Below are 16,249 nucleotides of genomic sequence, written 5' to 3' on the forward strand. Positions count from 1 at the left end.
CCCTTACTGTACCGCCTGTCGCAGAGGTACCCTTACTGTACCAGTCTGCATCCAGATCGCCCTGTAACTCCGCCTGCAACGCAAAAAAGAAAAATTAACATTCCAATAACGCGCTGAGCCTGACACGCGGGGTAAGAGGAAAGGGTGGGAGAACGCGTGTCCAGGCTGGGTGCGGCGCGCAGGAGACAGAGGAGGAACTGGGCGAGAGAGCCCACTAAGTAGGGAGTCAGCCGCGCCCCCCCAGCTCCACGCGATAGGGGGTTTTCCCAAGTGGGCGTAGGCCTCGCGCGCGAGGCAGCAAGGGGGGGGGAAGGCTCCGACGGGCGGCCACTAGAATGCTGCCCTGCTGATGTCCCACTGCTTGGGACGCGGGCAGCGGCAATCTTGCCTCTCACCACCCGGGGGAAAAAAAAAATTCTGGAACAGAGATATAGTAAAGGGTATAATGATCATCTCACAGTAGAGTATACATTTTATGAGGATTTTTTAAAGAGTATAACGGTCAAAGAGATGATTACTGCATAAACTTACCAGAGGAGCTGGCCTTGACAATTTGCCCACAGTGAACATTAAGGCCGAAAGCGACTGATGGGCATCACTTTTTCTTAAACTATTTAGAATAGTGATAACCACTGGCACTATGCCCGAAAGTTGCGATAACATCATTTTGTAACAAGCATTTGCAATGCATTAGGTCTCGCATTTACGCGAGTTTGAGCTATTGACATTGCAAATAACAATACCTATTGGCATTGTCATTTACAATGCCAATAGCTTTAACTCGTGTAACTGCGAGACCTATTGCATTGCAAATGCTTGTTTTATTTGTGGTATGGTTGTGTGGCATTTAAAGACACGTGGTTTTGACTTTATTTCTATGGATTTATATTGATAATGTTGTATTCTGTTGAGATGGTTTGATATAACTACATGGAACTGTGCATCCTATTTGTTTCTCATATAAAGGCTTTTTGGAGGTTGGAAAGCGAGTGTGTAGGCACATTGTTTGCATAAATTGTTTCTGATCGGGGAAGAGAGACGCTGCCAGCATGCAAGCTGTTCGGAAAGGCTGAGTGAGATCTTATTGTATTGGAAGTGAGAAGGATGCGACAAGGGGGATGGGAGGGGGCGGGGGGGGGGTGGCTGGATGACCGCTAAATACTTTCTGGTTGTGTTGTGAAACTACACGCATAGCTATAAAGATTGCTATCACTCTCGTGAGCTGCATATGGCTCTTGTTTGGCAATGTATCCCTTCAGGGAATTGTCCGAAATTACAGGATGGGAAGCTTCCCTAGAGATATGACCCTAGTTTACCAGCTGCAAATAAGTTTGATGTAGCTACAAAACCACGTCTGGTGTGTTTTACAAATATTTTAGTTTCTACAGAGTAAATAGTCGTGTTTTGGTGGAAAATGTGCGTTTAGAGCATCTAAAAGGCAGCGCTTGTTTTAGTTCTTATCTATTTTTTTTTATTGCAAACGTTGGATACATAGACAAGCACATTATTTGAACAGTATACCTATAAACACAGTATTTTCAATTTCAAAACATAAATTTGAAAGAAAAGACACAACTTTTCAGATGCTCCTAAAAACAATTGTAAAAGACACAACCTTTTAATTCGCATAAATGCAGCGATAAACATCAAATTCTGAATAATTAAGTACATACTTTTTAATAAACCACAAACACGATGTAGAATAAAATACTGTAGCAGTTTAGTAAACGAGAGAAGGAGGCGCTGTTTTTCTATTCGCAGGCGCTTTGTGTCGCATAAAAAGGCAGCGTGTCTCTCCTTTGCTAAACTTTTACAGTATTTTAAGCTCGGTCGCATTTAATCCTAATGAAAAGTATCGGCTTTTTTAGTTGTGAATTTGGACAAATTGAAAGGGAATGTGAGGCAGTTGCAGTTGGGGCTGTTTAAAAGTACGATGGAATGTCTGAAAGAAGATGGTCTACCCAAAATTGGGCTACTGAGGAAAAAATACGAGCGACATGCAAATAGAGGTCAAAATACTGAGCACAACTCTGAGCATAAGAAGGAAGGAGGCGGGAAAATGTGTTGGGAGATGTCGGGAGCACGACCGAAGGCCTGAATGGAGGAAAGAGGCGCAGATAGCTAAGAAGGCACAGAAACCGGCACAACAACTGGTGAAAGAGGAGATGCACAAAGGGCGAAAAAGCGAACGAAAGGCAAGAGTGAAAAAAGGTGAAAAGAGGCTCAGAGGGGATAGAAAAACGTAGAAAAGGAGTAGATGAGAGGCAAGCGCTCCGATACCTTCAGTTCGCGTTGGCGCTCAGTAAAATGACTTTTTAAAAAAAAAGAAATAACAGCAGGAGTGGGAGGAGATAGGAAGCACAAGCAGAGGGAAGGGTTAAAGCAGCACGAAGGAGCCAGAGGGCATGGAGAGTGTAAGCCCAAAAAAACAAGCAGGAAGTGGGATAAGTGAGGGGCTGGCAAATGGTGATCACTTTCGCGGCCGCTTTGATGTTCTCAGTGGCCGCGCGGGTCATTGAGAACATCAAAGCGGCCGCGAAAGTGATCAGCAGGCTGACAAATGGTGCGCGCGCCCGGCGCACATGCACTGTAGTTGGCGGCCCGAAAAGCACTAGTTTGCACTACCAAAACCCGCTTTCTATAGCTCTCGCCAGAGCAGCGCTAAAGCGCTGGCTCAGGCGAGACCTAAAAAGGGGACCTCAAACACCCCACAAAGTATAGGCTTATTAGCCTCTCTGACGTGAGCCTCAAAGTGTTCTTTACATTTAAAATTAAACTATTTAGTCCAGCACGTAAGCATTATGAAATTTATACTGGTAGAGCAGGGGGGCTTTAAGAAAGGTCCTTCGACTATCAATCATTACTTTAGCTTATGGTCTATAGGCGAGAAATCGATTGAGATGGTGGGCAATGTATACTGCTGCTGTCTGTTCTAAGGCTGCCTTTGACTTAGTGAATCGGGACACACCGTGGGAGCAATTGAAGAAATTCTAAATAAATATAGGGATTCTAAGCATTGTGAAGAAATTGCTTATGGGTTGTTGGGCAAGGTTCAAACTAAATCAGGAAGGCCTTAAATCCCCAAACATGTTGATAACCAGCATTGGCATAGCCAATAGGTCTCTCCTTTGGGACCTTATAAGTGTTTAGTCTTGCAACAGTTGACGTTGTTGCACCAAGGATATTTTGCTGGATAACTAAACACTTATAAGGTCCCAAAGGCGAAACCTTGTGGCTATGCCAATGCTTGTTTGTCTCTGCTAGTGGGGGGCGAGGGGGGGTGACTCTCCTCCATAACAGAGGAGCAGCAGCTGAACCCATGACAACCACAGCACAACATGGCACTCCACAACCTGCATTGGCATCCCTCTACCCACCCATGCCAGGCTTGTTCAGCTCTCCTGACAACTCAGGGATTGGAGGGTTGAATGGATTTTTTGCCTTGATCGAAAGGTCCCAGATTTCCAGATATCTCCAACCAAGCATTTCAAATAGCGAATTGGTTTCAAAGGGCTTGATGTTTGGCCCTGCAAAGCAATGTTCCCTGCAGGACATAGCAATCCATTACCGAACACAGGCACCCTTTGTAATGTATTGTACATCTTAAAAGGCGGTGAACCACATTAGCGTAGTGATTAGCATGCAACACCATTCACTGCTTGGTTGGGGAAAGTTAAGCTTAATTTTGACCTATCAGGGATAAGTTATGTCGTGTGTGCGCTGCCCTTATCCTGACTGAGGTTGGTGGGTCTAGGCAGGCAGCTAAGTGAGGAGTAGAATGCTTAATCATTATAATAAATTGTGTCCGGTTGGAATTGTGTGTCCCAAGCAGCGACATGCTAGTTTCCCCCATCGCCTTGTTTGACAACAGAGGTTTACACACTGTACCAATTACCATGGGTTAACTGAGACCAACACATCCTAACCCTCGCACAATAAATTTCATGCAGCTGTAATATATGTATTAAAATGCTTGCCTCAAACTATGGTATTGTGCAACCTGAACTTTAGGTCTCTATGAATATCTCCAATATTGCTTGAACCTATCGTCATACTTGTTTATCCTTTTTTCTTTAATACTGCAATGCAGTTGTTTTCTACCAGCAATCAACAATTAGATTTTCAAGTGTTATTTTTCTGCCTCATCAAAGAATGGTTCTGGTGCTCCTTAGTAAAATATGAGAGTTTCTCCTTACAATAAACTCAGAATGGAAGAACTACTGATGGCTGCATTTGTGGCTAAGGAAAGACTAAATAATCTGCATTTACTGATCAGCTTTATATACAGGTTGCTGGCACTCCAGTTGTCAAAAAAACAGCATTGAAGTAGTATGTGAATTCCGTTCTTCTGTTTGTGAAGAAGCAAAATAAAATAAGATTTATAACTCCATATATGAAATTGAAAGGAGCTATCCCATATGTGAAAACATGCATTTTTATGATAAACGTGTCATCGTGTAGATTATCATGCCCAAGTAAACGAAAGTGCTCTGTGATATAGATAATGTAAATGTATAGTTAGTTGTTGCTAAGATTAGATATTTATCTGTACTGGTCTGGTTTGTTGGACACGTGTCTGAATATCGATTAAAGTACCTTCAATAGTGTATTGGATCTTCGATTTGATAAAAACGGTCACTCCGTAGTAGAGGGTATCTGTGACAGTGCGTAAAAAAGTGAAATGTAACTAGAAACATCGAGAGGGCTATACAAGGGTTTCTCACTAATCTGTAACTGTAGATCTGACAAAGTGACAGAAACCGGTTCGATTAAATTGCCTTTTGGTAGACAAGCCCGGAAGTGGTGCGCGCTTGTGCCTGCTGCTGCAGGAGAAACAAGCATTTACAATGCAATGGTCTCTGCATTGTTAAAGTTAGAGCTATTGGCATTGCTCATGACATTATTTTTGTTTGTTTTTGTTTTTAAAACATTTAAAGAAACAGCATTGTTATTTACAATGTCAATAGCTTAATCTCTCTCAAATGCGAGACCTATTGCATTTGCACCCACACACAGAGCCACACACACAAAGCCACCCACACACACACAGCCACCTACACAGAGCTATTCGCATAGAGCAACCCACACACAAATAGAGCCACCCACACAGAGCCACCGACACAGAGAACTGCAGTTACACGCAAATAACGTTTTCATTTTTTTAGTCAGTAGATTAATTCCTGAGAAATTATACTGTGACCAGATATCTGAGATCTGCCGGGGCCGTTCCAGTTTTTCGATTTCTAACCGGCAAAGCCAGGCGACGACAGCATTAAAACATATAAGGGCAGGTGGTGCCATCTTTAAACTGTCCCACTCCCGAACGCCCACCCGTCTCAGGGGAGAGTCTTGATACAGCCCGAATGAGCGGGGAGACGATCTATTAAGAGGCACGGAGTATTAACAAAGAATACTTGACGTCCCCCTTCCTCTCGTAATGTCAAGTTGTGACGTCATTGACCCCCAATAGAAAGCGATGTCGAGACTGAGTGGCGCATCACAATCCCCCCACTTTAATCCCGGGGGCTCTCCCCTCAATAGTAAACCCGATCGTAACAGGAAAAGGTCATCCGGAGGGGACACGGTCCGGGCAGCATACGTCCCTGGAGCCTGTGCTGGTGGTGTGACAGGACTGATCAACGCTCCACTCTATCCCCAAGTCCTATCTGCCCCGTGTTCGGGGGTTAGCGGCCAGGATGTGAGGACCTCTTGTGAGTAGTGCGGACACAGCACAGGTTCAAAAGGGCTTGGAGTCGCCGCGCTCCCCATGCCGGGCGGCGCGGAGCTGTTGTTCCTACTGGGGGGTGGCCGGCGGCATCAGGGCGGTGTGGAGCGGAGGAAAAAGCTTAAGCTTAAGAAAAAGTGGGGAGGAGGGGGTCGCCGGTTGCGGTCGGATCGGAACCTGTCACCGCTGCCGCCGTTACCGCCGCTGCTGCCCCCGTAGGCCTACGTGCACCCGACGGAACGTCCCTCTCTCCTTCAGCCTGACTGCAGCACACTTCCAAAGCCCATACGTGACAGTAACCCGATTCACGCCCCGATTCTCCCGATTTTTTCTAAACAATCTCCCACTTTGCTCTTCTGAAATGTTGGCTTGTATGGAAACGTGTGCGCTGTCTTATTGAAGACGGACCCACACTCCCGTGGACAGCATTCCCTACCTCGTCATCGTCCTCATCAAGCTCGTCCTCGGGAGGCAGCGCTGCCAGTGGGCTTGGAGTCTCCATTTTAGCGACGGCTGGTGGAAAGGCAGCTTCCATTCAAGATCCTCGGGTTACGTGTAGCTCAGGGTCAAGGGAAGTACGTCACCGGAAAGTTGATGGGAACTAGAGTGTAGGTCGCCAAGTTGGTGCTTCCGCGGCGAGCGAGCCCAGCTGCCAGTCGTTGAGGGAATCGCCATGAACACCACCATGTTTCTCCGAGGTCAAGCAGAAATGCCTCGGAGAAACGCAGCGTCATTTTCGGATTCGGGCGTGTGTTTTTCTTTCTCTCCTCTTCCCATTGGCTGGAATGTTTACATTCCAGAGATGAGAAAAAAACTAAAAAACACGCCCCCGAATCCGAAAAAGACGGGGCTTAAATGGACAGACGCCCCTCTCCTCCAATGGCTGGCCTCCGTTTAGGAAGCCAGCCAATGGAGAAGAGGGGCGGGTTCAAGCCCCATCTCGCCAAGCGAGTCTGCGCAAGTGCAGCCGTCGCTAGGCGAGACCTAAAAAACAGATAGCAGGCTGCGCGGTGGGGAACGGGGACACGGCTTTGAGGCTCAGTCCATGTACAGCGTTTACCTTGCGGGAGCGAGCAGCGGCTCCATCTGTTTCCAAAGCACGGGCGCGATAATTGCAAACAGATGGCGCCACTGCTCGCTCCCGCAAGGTTTATACCGTACATGCACGAGCGCTCATTGGAAACAGTGCAGTACATGCACGAGTTTTTCAAAGAGTGCAGACCGATCCCAAGAGGTCGCTCCTAAGCAGTGTTTGCGCGCTGATTAGGCGAGACCTAAAAATGGTTTAAGTCGGGGCTGTGTATTGGTCTCCACTTTGTTTGCTCTCTACCTATCCGAGATTCCGTGTATTTTGTCCAAAACGCTTGCATTTTCTTCTAAAATTGGGGCATGTCACATTGTTAGTCTGTTATACGCCGACGACTTGGTAATTATGAATGTTTCACCAATAGGCTTACGAAGGGAATAGGAGGTTTTCTCTAGATATTGTGATAAGAAGAATGGTGATTAACATGCATAAAACTAAAACTTTGAGATTAGGTCATCAAAGGAAAAAATACCAATGGTTTATTAACAGGGAAAAGGTAGAAGAGGTCACATCATATAGGTACCTTGGTCTTAATTTCTAGTCCAATTTAGTCTGGAAACTACATCTGTGTTTTTTTTGTTTTTTAAAGCATGTGCACTTCAGTATGTCGTAGGGTTACGCAAATTTGATAGAATTTATAGAGGCGATGACATGTCCTCGGTATTACTCTTTTTTTTAAAAGCGATGGTGCAAACATTTCTATATGGAACAGAAATCTTTTTTATGAGAGGTCAGCATGACTGGAACAAGCTGGAAGGCCAGCGTCTAAGAAGAAAATTAAGTGTATCTTAATTGTCTATGGTTCAATCAGTAAGGACAGAACTTAAGCGTATCTCATAGTGTTTTTCCTGTATGAAACAGGAAATGCAATTGTGGAATAATTTATTACCGGATGGAGAGGACGACAGTTTCTAGTTTTGCAAAAAATTGCTTTTAAAAAGAGAATTGTTGTGGGCTGCAAGTGTAAGAGAAATTTTAAAGAAATCTTTTACTTTACTCTCCTTACATTCTCACACTTTAGATTTACCAATGAAAATGTCTCTAACAGGCTCAAATATGAAAATGGTGATTTTGTCTAAAGAACAGGGTTTGAAGTATTCATGCTCGAAAATGTCGCTTACCCATCTAATCGATTCATGGAGTAATACAAAAGTGTACCCAGATATTTCTAGTTTCCCTGACCCGTATCAATCAATCATAGCATTTGTAAAGCGCTCTACATACCCGTGAGGGTCTCAAGGCTCTAAGGGGGGGAGCTGATACTGCTCGAAGAGTCAGGTCTTGAGTAGTCTCCAGAAGGTCTGCCGTAGACGGATGGGGATGGTGTTCCATGTCTTGGCGGCGAGGTGGGAGAAAGATCTGCTGCTAGCGGTCACTCTTCGGTTGAGTGGGACAGTGGCGAGGGCTCGGTCTGCGGAGCGGAGCTGGGGGGGGGTGTAGAGGCTGAGTCGACTGTTGAGGTACGCTGGTCCGGTGTTGTGGAGTGCCTTGTGTGTGTGGGTGAGGAGTTTGAAGGTTATCCTCTTGTTGACAGGGAGCCAGTGCAGGTCTCTCAGGTGGGGTGTGATGTGGCTGCAGTGAGGGATGTCGAGGACCAGTCGTGCGGAGGCGTTCTGGATGCGTTGGAGCCGTTTCAGGCGTTTGGCCGGGGCTCCTGCGTAGAGTGCGTTTCCGTAGTCCCAGTCTACTGCTGACGAGGGCCTAGGTGACCGTGCTTCTTGTTTCGGCGGGGATCCACTTGAAGATCCTGCGAAGCATGCGGAGGGTGTTGAAGCAGGATGAGGAGACGGCATTGACCTGCTTTGTCATGGAGAGGTTAGAGTCGAGGATGACCCCTAGGTTGCGTGCGTAGTCGGTGGGTGTTGGGGGGGTTCCTAGTCTAGTTGGCCACCAGGAGTCGTCCCAGGCCGAAGGGTTTGATCCGAGGATGAGGACCTCCGTCTTGTCCGAGTTCAGCTTCAGTTGGCTGTTCCTCATCCAGTCGGCGTCGGACTTCATTCCTTCGTGGAGGTTGGTTTTGGCGGTGTGGGGATCTTTGGTGAGGGAGAGGATCAGCTGGGTGTCGTCGGCGTAGGAGATGATGTTGAGGTCGTGCGACGTGGGCGAGCGGTGCCATGTAGACGTTGAACAACGTTGGGCTGAGGGATGAGCCTTGGGGTACGCCGCAAATGATCCCGGTGGCTTTAGAGCGGAAGGGGGGGAGGCGGACGCTCTGCTTTCTGCCGGAGAGGAAGGAGGAGGTCCAGTCCAGGGCCTTTTCTTGGATTCCGGCGTCGTAGAGGCGTGTACGTAGTGTGCGGTGGCAGACTGTGTCGAAGGCGGCTGACAGGTCCAGGAGGATGAGGGCTGCGGTTTCTCCGTTGTCTAGCACGGTCCTGATGTCATCGGTGGCGGCGATGATGGCAGTTTCGGTGCTGTGGTTGCCTCGAAACCCGGACTGGGATGGGTCCAGGATGCTGTTCTCCTCGAGGAAGCTGGTCAGTTGTTTGTTGATGGCCTTTTCAATTACCTTCGCCGGGAACGGGAGCAGGGAGATGGGTCGGAAGTTCTTGAGGACCTTGGGGTCTGCCTTGGGTTTCTTGAGTAAGGCGTTGATCTCTGTGTACTTCCAGCTCTCATGGAAGGTCGCTGTCTTGAAGGAAATGTTGATGGTTTTTCGGGGATGGGGTGCAATGGTGTTGCTGGCTATGTTGAAGATGTGGTCTGGGCAGGGTTCTTCAGGGGATCCAGAGTGTATGGTGTTCATGATCTTGATGGTGTCGTCGTCGTTGATGTTGGTCCAGGAGAGCAGGCGGTTGGTGCGGGTGGTGGTCGTGGGAACGGGGGTCTCAGTGGTTGCCGGGGGTTGTGACGGCGTTGAAGTTGTCATGGATGTCTGCGATCTTGCGGTGGAAGAAGGTGGCCAGCGAGTCGCACAGGTCTGGTGAAGGTGGGATGTCGTTGGTGTTGGAGCTGGTGTTGGAGAGTTTCATCACGATGTTGAAGTGCTCTTTGCTGTTGTGTGCGTTATCTAGGCGGTCTTTGAAGGAGGTCCTTTTGGCGGATCTGATGAGGTGGTGGTATCTGCGGGTGGCGTTCTTGTGGGCTGTGTAGCTTTCCGGTGTTCGTTCGCGGATCCAGTTTTTTTCGAGTTTTCGGCAGGTCCGCTTGGAGGCCTGGAGGTCTTTGGTGAACCAGCTGGCTTTCTTGCTGGTGTGGGTGTTGGAGGGCTTCTTGAGCGGGCGGGAGTGTTTGCGCAGTCGTTGATTCACTGCCTGAGGTTGCGGGCCTCAGTGTCTGGGTCGGTCGGATCTGCGAGTGGATTCTGGGCGAGGGTGGTGGTTAGCTGGTCTTCTGTGACTTTGCTCCAGTGGCGGCGAGGCATCTGCTGGGTGTGGTGGTGCTTGGTGGGTTTCCGGAGGGTGAAGTGGATGAAACGGTGGTCGGTCCAGTGGAGTTCGGTGGTCTGGTTGAAGAAGATGTGGGTGCTTGCTGAGAAGATGGTCAGGCGTGTGGCCGGCGGAGTGGGTGGTTGTTTTGACGAGTTCTCTGAGTCCGAGGTCAGCGAGGTTGTCGATCAGGGTGGAAGAGTTGGAGTCGTTCTTCTCGAGGTGGAAGTTCAGGTCCCCGAGGAGGATGTAGTCCGTGGAGGCGAGGGCGTGTGTGCTGACGAAGTCGGCGATGGAGTCGCAGAATTGTGGTCGGGGACCAGGGGGTCTGTTGACGAGGGTACTGCTGAGGGTGGTGTTTGGGTCGGTGTGGATCTGGAAGTGCAGGTGTTCGGCGGTGCTGGGGGTGTCGTTGGTGTATGTCGAGATTTTGAGTGTGTTCCTGTGGACGATGGCAATTCCTCCTCTGTTGGTGCGGTACTTGCATGTGATATTGTAGCCTTCCGGGATGGCTATGGTGATGTCGGATGCCGAGGAGGGGTTCAGCCAGGTCTCCGTCAGGAAGGCAACATCTGGGGGTTGGTATCGAGTAGGTCCCAGAGTTCAACGGCGTGTTTGCGGGCGGAGCAGGTGTTGAGCAGGATGCATCTGAGGAAGTTGGGTTCTTTGGTGGGTGGGTTGGCTGGTTGGATGCTGGTGAAGCTGCAGTTCTGGCAGGAGAAGGGACCTTGGGTGCGTTTCGGGGCAGCCAGGCAGCAGGTGCGTGATCGTCTGGCGTTGATGCGTGGAGGGTGCTAGAGTCGTAGCGGTGTCTCGTGTTGTCGCAGCTGCGGGGGCAAGGGGTTCTGGCGCTTGGCGTGGTCCAGGCACGGACGGGCGCAGACGGGCTTACCTTAGGCGCGCCCGCTGCGCGCAGTCGCTGCGCGGCCTCCATGTAAGGGGGTAAGGGAGGGAGGAGCAGCTAGGAGGTGGGAGCGGGGCGGCGAATGGGCGCTGAGGGGGCGGGGCCGCAGGGCAGACAGCGGCGGGAAAAGAAAAGCGGCGGGAGCGGACACAGCGGGAAACGGAGGAATGATGGAAAAAGAAAACACGTTAACAAAAAACACAAAGTTACAACAGTTAAACAGAGGGAGGCAATAACAGCAGGGCAAAAACACAACGGTGGCACAAAATAAGCAGCAGTAAGCAGTGTGGGGAGCGGCCTACCCTGAACCGGGGTCAAGGGTCGCTCTCCCTACTGCTGCGCAGCCTCCATTTAAGGGGGATCGGGAGGGAGGAGCAGCTGGCCCTGATCCGTGTCAATGGAACATCATCGTGAAATATAGATTGGGTATTAACCCAATACTCTACAGGATGAAGCTACCCAACTCTTATGTTCAAAATAGTGGTTACTGTAAATGTGGTTTTATATGAAATGTAGTAGGGAGCACATTTTATTGGATTGTTAGTTTTATATTGAGGAAAAGCGTAGATTATTGAAACACATTTTAAATATGATATCAAAACAAGCCAGGCAGCTTAAACGATTTTATGTGCCATTAATTCATTTGAGGGAATAATTGCAGAGGGAAGCTTTTTGCAAACAATTGGAAAGGATATTAAGGGGGTCTAATTTACTTGATGTTTTTATTCATTCTAATGTGTTCAATTCTTGATATTTGAGCATTTTATAATATTTAAAATTATCAATGAATGTTTATTTTGTAGGCTTGTGTGTATATATATTTAATAGTTTAATTGAGCATGGACCCTTATCTTTGACTCTCTCTCTCAGAATTGAATACCGCTTAACATGTTAGTTTGTGGGTGTGCACAGACAGTGAGTCATTGGAAAAGAATAAGGGCTGGTGCCCAAAGCGCAGCCTAGAAGCCTGCAGTAAACACTATTAAATGTCAGCATGCCAAAGTCTTGAATCATGCTTCTTTAATCCACTATCAGACACTCCTTGCCCCTTTATCTCACTCTTGCAGATTACCACTTTCTACCTTTGAGACATTTTTTTCTTTTTTTTCCTTCCTCCGTCCCTGTTTTTTCCCCTCTCCTTCGCTCTGTAAATGTCTGATGCCGAAAAAGAGGTGCAGGTCACCAAAAAATAAGTGCTGGTGGCCCCCGCTGGCCACCACCCGCTCAAATTAAGCACTATACAGTTTCGCAGGACATTCCAAACATGGAACTACTGCTTCATTCCTACCTTCTAGCCCCTGTATGTAGATCTGCTGAAAGGTGGCAGATTCAGAGCTGTGATAGAACCCATATTCTGTGATAATGAGCCCATGCATAAATAGAGAGACTTATCAAAGCTCTGATGTTTAGAGAACGCTGTGATAGTTTTATACCTCTCTGCATAGCAGCAAAAGTGACAATTATTTTCTTTTTTTTACAAGACCAGTAATTTTCTTAGCTTCTAGTCACTTGCAAAGTAGATATTGTATGACATTCTCAACCCTGACATCCTGTCTCCACTTCGTCACCTTCCTCTGTAGTCTCTACCTCTGCGTTAGTCACTTACCCCCTTCTTTTCCCAATTCTTTCATTCTGACGTTCCTCCATTTGCATGTTTCACACTTCACCCCTTTCTTCATCATCAGTGCCTTTTGACTCTTTTTGTGCATGTATTACCTTGTATCTCCTCCACCATCAACAGTGTCACGTACAGACATTACTCTGCCGTAAACCCCTTTGGTGCTGTCAGTATTCTGGCTGCTGTGTATCTCCTAACACATTTTCCTATAGATCTGTAATTATTGTTGGTACTTATGTGATCTTCTCTCTGTGTGCTTTGCAAAGAGAGACCAAGGATTGGATGAGCATAATTTTATTTTGTGTCCTGTAATAACTAGAAGATAGGTTCGAAGGCATTCGCTGATGGCAGGGCCTTAACAGGATTTGCCGTTGTTTCTCTTATAAATCACCTGCATGTCCATTAGCGAGTTTCAAGTTAATAAAACATGCATTGGCAAACTCTAGTAGCACTGGTTTTAATGTGGTTACGCATACAGCATTAACACATTAGAGCGAGACACATGAAAGGGAGCCAACAGGAGTGGGCAGGGAGGGTTTTAGTGCAAGAACTCGAGTGAAGGCAAAAGGATAGAGTCAAGCATCCAAAAACATTAAATGAGAGATGTATACTCTGCTGGGTGAAGCAGGATGTGGCTGACAAAGTGTCAAGCCTGTGGCTAAAAAAGACTGGCTGAGGAAAGATAATTGCTGAAAAGGCAGTCCTAAAACCCACTCTTTTTGATAGATTTTCTTGTGGCACACTTCTTATCTTGGGATTTTCCCCAGGCACTAGACTAGATCATGGAAATGTCTACAATAGCTACGGAAAGTTCGCAGTTGGTGATATTGGCCTCTGTCGCAGCTCACTTCTGCCCCTTGAAATGAGGAGACAGAATCAATATAGGCACCACCCCTGCTCGCCGACGTCAGCTCCTATTTTCTGGTCACTGACCAGATTCGCCCCACTAGTAGTGTTATAATTAGGACATTTGCAGTTTACAAACCAATATAAATGTACTCCTGTTGAGGTGTTTGTCAAACGCCGGGGCATTACGGCCATTTCAATTGAAATAGTGCTGTAAGCATGTTTGGGCCCCTTCTCAATGAATATGCTGTACCGCGCAGGTGGATGGACTGATCCTGCGGGGCTCCATCTGCTGACTCCACCCTCAGTTAGGCGAGGTGAGTCAGGTGACAGGTGTTGGCCTAGGAGACTCCCAGGTTCCCTCCGCCCTCAGGTGATGGCTCTGGCAGAGGCTGAATGCACAACCGGGGAGATAACTGTGCTTGCAGTGAAAAGATGATGGCCAGCAACCAACCCCCCTCCTCCCCCCTCCCGCCCGGGGGGGCGCAGTGAACACCCCGCTTTAGCAGTTGCAGTGGGGTGGGGCTCTACTGTCTGCAACGGGGCAGACAAAAGCTCATAATTAACGCTATAATTACAGTGTCAATATAAGAGCAAACGGGAGCAAGCAAGAACGAAAGATGGGTAAATAGAAAAGGGATACAAGGAAAAAATATTGGAAGGGTGGGTGGATTAATTAGTGGGTGGGTGGATAAGTGGATGTATAGGTGAAAGGATGGCAGAGTAAAGGGATGGATGAATGAGAGAATGGTTGAAGGATGGGCAGGTGAACAAATGGCAGAGTAAAGGGGTGGGTGAATAGGTGGATGGACAGGTGAAAGGATGGCAGTTAAGGGATGTATGGATGAGTGAATGAATAGGTGAATGGACATATGAAAGGAAGGCAGTGTAAAGGGATGGATAGATGTTATTGACAGGTGAATGGATGGCAGAGTAAAGGGATGGGTGAGTGGGTGAAAGGACAAGTGAATGGATGGCAGAGTTGATGGATTAGTGAATGGATTGCACAGTGGATTGATATGTGAATGGATGGCAGGGTGGATGAATGGATAGATGGATGGCAAATCTGATGGATTGATGGCTGTATGGATAGGAAACTGGATGATGGGCAGATGGATAAAATAGTGGATGGGTGAATGGATGGATGATGAATGGATGACAGTGGATGGATTGATAGCAGAGTGAATGGATGGCTGAGAGGTTGGGTGGATGAATAGGTAACAGAGGGAATAGATGGCAGGTAGAGTGGATGGATAGATTGATGAATGGCAGAGTGGATACATAGATGGACTAGGGAATGATTGAATGTTAGATGAAAGAATGAATGAATGACAGAATATAAATGTGAAACGGTGGACATCAGCGGGTGGATGGAATGGAGAAAGTATGAAAGGATAGATACTTGGATAGAAAATCCAAGGGAACTCTTCTCTGGAGGGTTGGGCTCACTTGCTTTGCCTGCTTGGTGCCATCAGAGCTTTCGTTTAAAGTGGGGGGTATTTTAAATATCTGAATACTCCCTTGAGCACCCCATTTATTATGATTTGTACTGGAGAGCTCTCAGCTGTTGCCTATTAGTGCATGCATTTGGAAAAAAAAATAAAAAATCTCTGTCCTGCATCTGAATGATCCATCCTCGCTTGTCTCCTGAGAAGTAAATTAGCCACCTAGCCACTTTTCCCTCAGTTTCGACTTCTTTCAAACATTTTTTTTTTAATCTTCCAAAAATACGTGTTCATAGTTTAAGTGCAACATTTCTATTTACATCTTGAATAACCAACTCATGATTTTAACACAATCAAAAGGAGTGCGTGCTACACGTGACAGCCACATTGTCATTTTTGACTGTGCTCCTCTATCAGGCTTGCAAGCAGGTACTCTATAACCCAACAGCTGCTTTACAAGTTCAGTATTTATTCTTAAATTGAAAATATTGCACTAATCTCAAATTATCCAGCGTTTGCCTTCATGTCTGCTTGCTCCGTACAGTGTTTTGCACTTAATTATCATCACCATTTTCAAACTTATTTTCAGTTCAATCTGAATCATTATTTGACAGTTGAATAAATGGAGACTCCATTGAATAAACCCACAATTCAAGTGTTAAAAGTGACAATGGTCACATATTAAATACAAGGGACAGACCTTTCGAAAGTCTTGGAAAAGTAAAGCCCTTGTCATGCATCACGTTCCAGTACTTGAAGTGGGATTGTAAACCTGCATGTCAGTGTCCACCTTCATGAATCCCACCCCTTAAACCCATTGTGAATGATAAGGTGCAAAGAAAGTAATTGTATTTAAATGTATATTTATCATGTAACAGGATTTGTTACTTCTAGGATTCCAGGGAGAAATCTGTGTTGAAACCTGTCAGACTAGCCACAGCATCATGTCGTAAGAAAAGGAATTGGAATATTGTCTTAAGGTAAGCATCACTATGACTTACTGTCTCTCATACTTGTATTTTTCCATTTATTATGCTCTGTCGTGTTGTTGAACTCTTACAGTGCTACCCAAAGCTTCTAAGTTGAGCTTCTGGGAAGGATTGGTGTAAACTTGCATGGTCACATCTTCCTGGGGGTGACTCCCATTGCTGGCAGCAGGGTTTACCTTGATAGCCCTTGTATAAAGGCACTGCAGACTGTAGTTTGGGGTTAGAAATATTGTCAATTTGTTGAAAGCTGTCAGTAGTTCGATAAAA

At 46.9% G+C, this 16,249-nt stretch overlaps 1 protein-coding gene across 8 annotated transcripts in view; it reads left to right on the top strand.

Moving 5' to 3' along the window:
* STAT2 (signal transducer and activator of transcription 2) overlaps window positions 1-16,249 on the top strand; it is a 574,746-nt gene that overhangs the window by 19,030 nt on the left and 539,467 nt on the right. For all 8 annotated transcript variants that reach the window (XM_085600900.1, XM_085600903.1, XM_085600898.1 and 5 more), the window contains exon 2: window positions 15,888-15,973. The gene's annotated coding sequence lies outside the window, so the exon portion shown is untranslated. The remainder of the gene's footprint in view (window positions 1-15,887; window positions 15,974-16,249) is intronic.

Source organism: Triturus cristatus, chromosome 4_2 (assembly GCF_964204655.1).
Source record: "Triturus cristatus chromosome 4_2, aTriCri1.1, whole genome shotgun sequence".
Classification (NCBI taxonomy): Eukaryota; Metazoa; Chordata; class Amphibia; order Caudata; family Salamandridae; genus Triturus; species Triturus cristatus.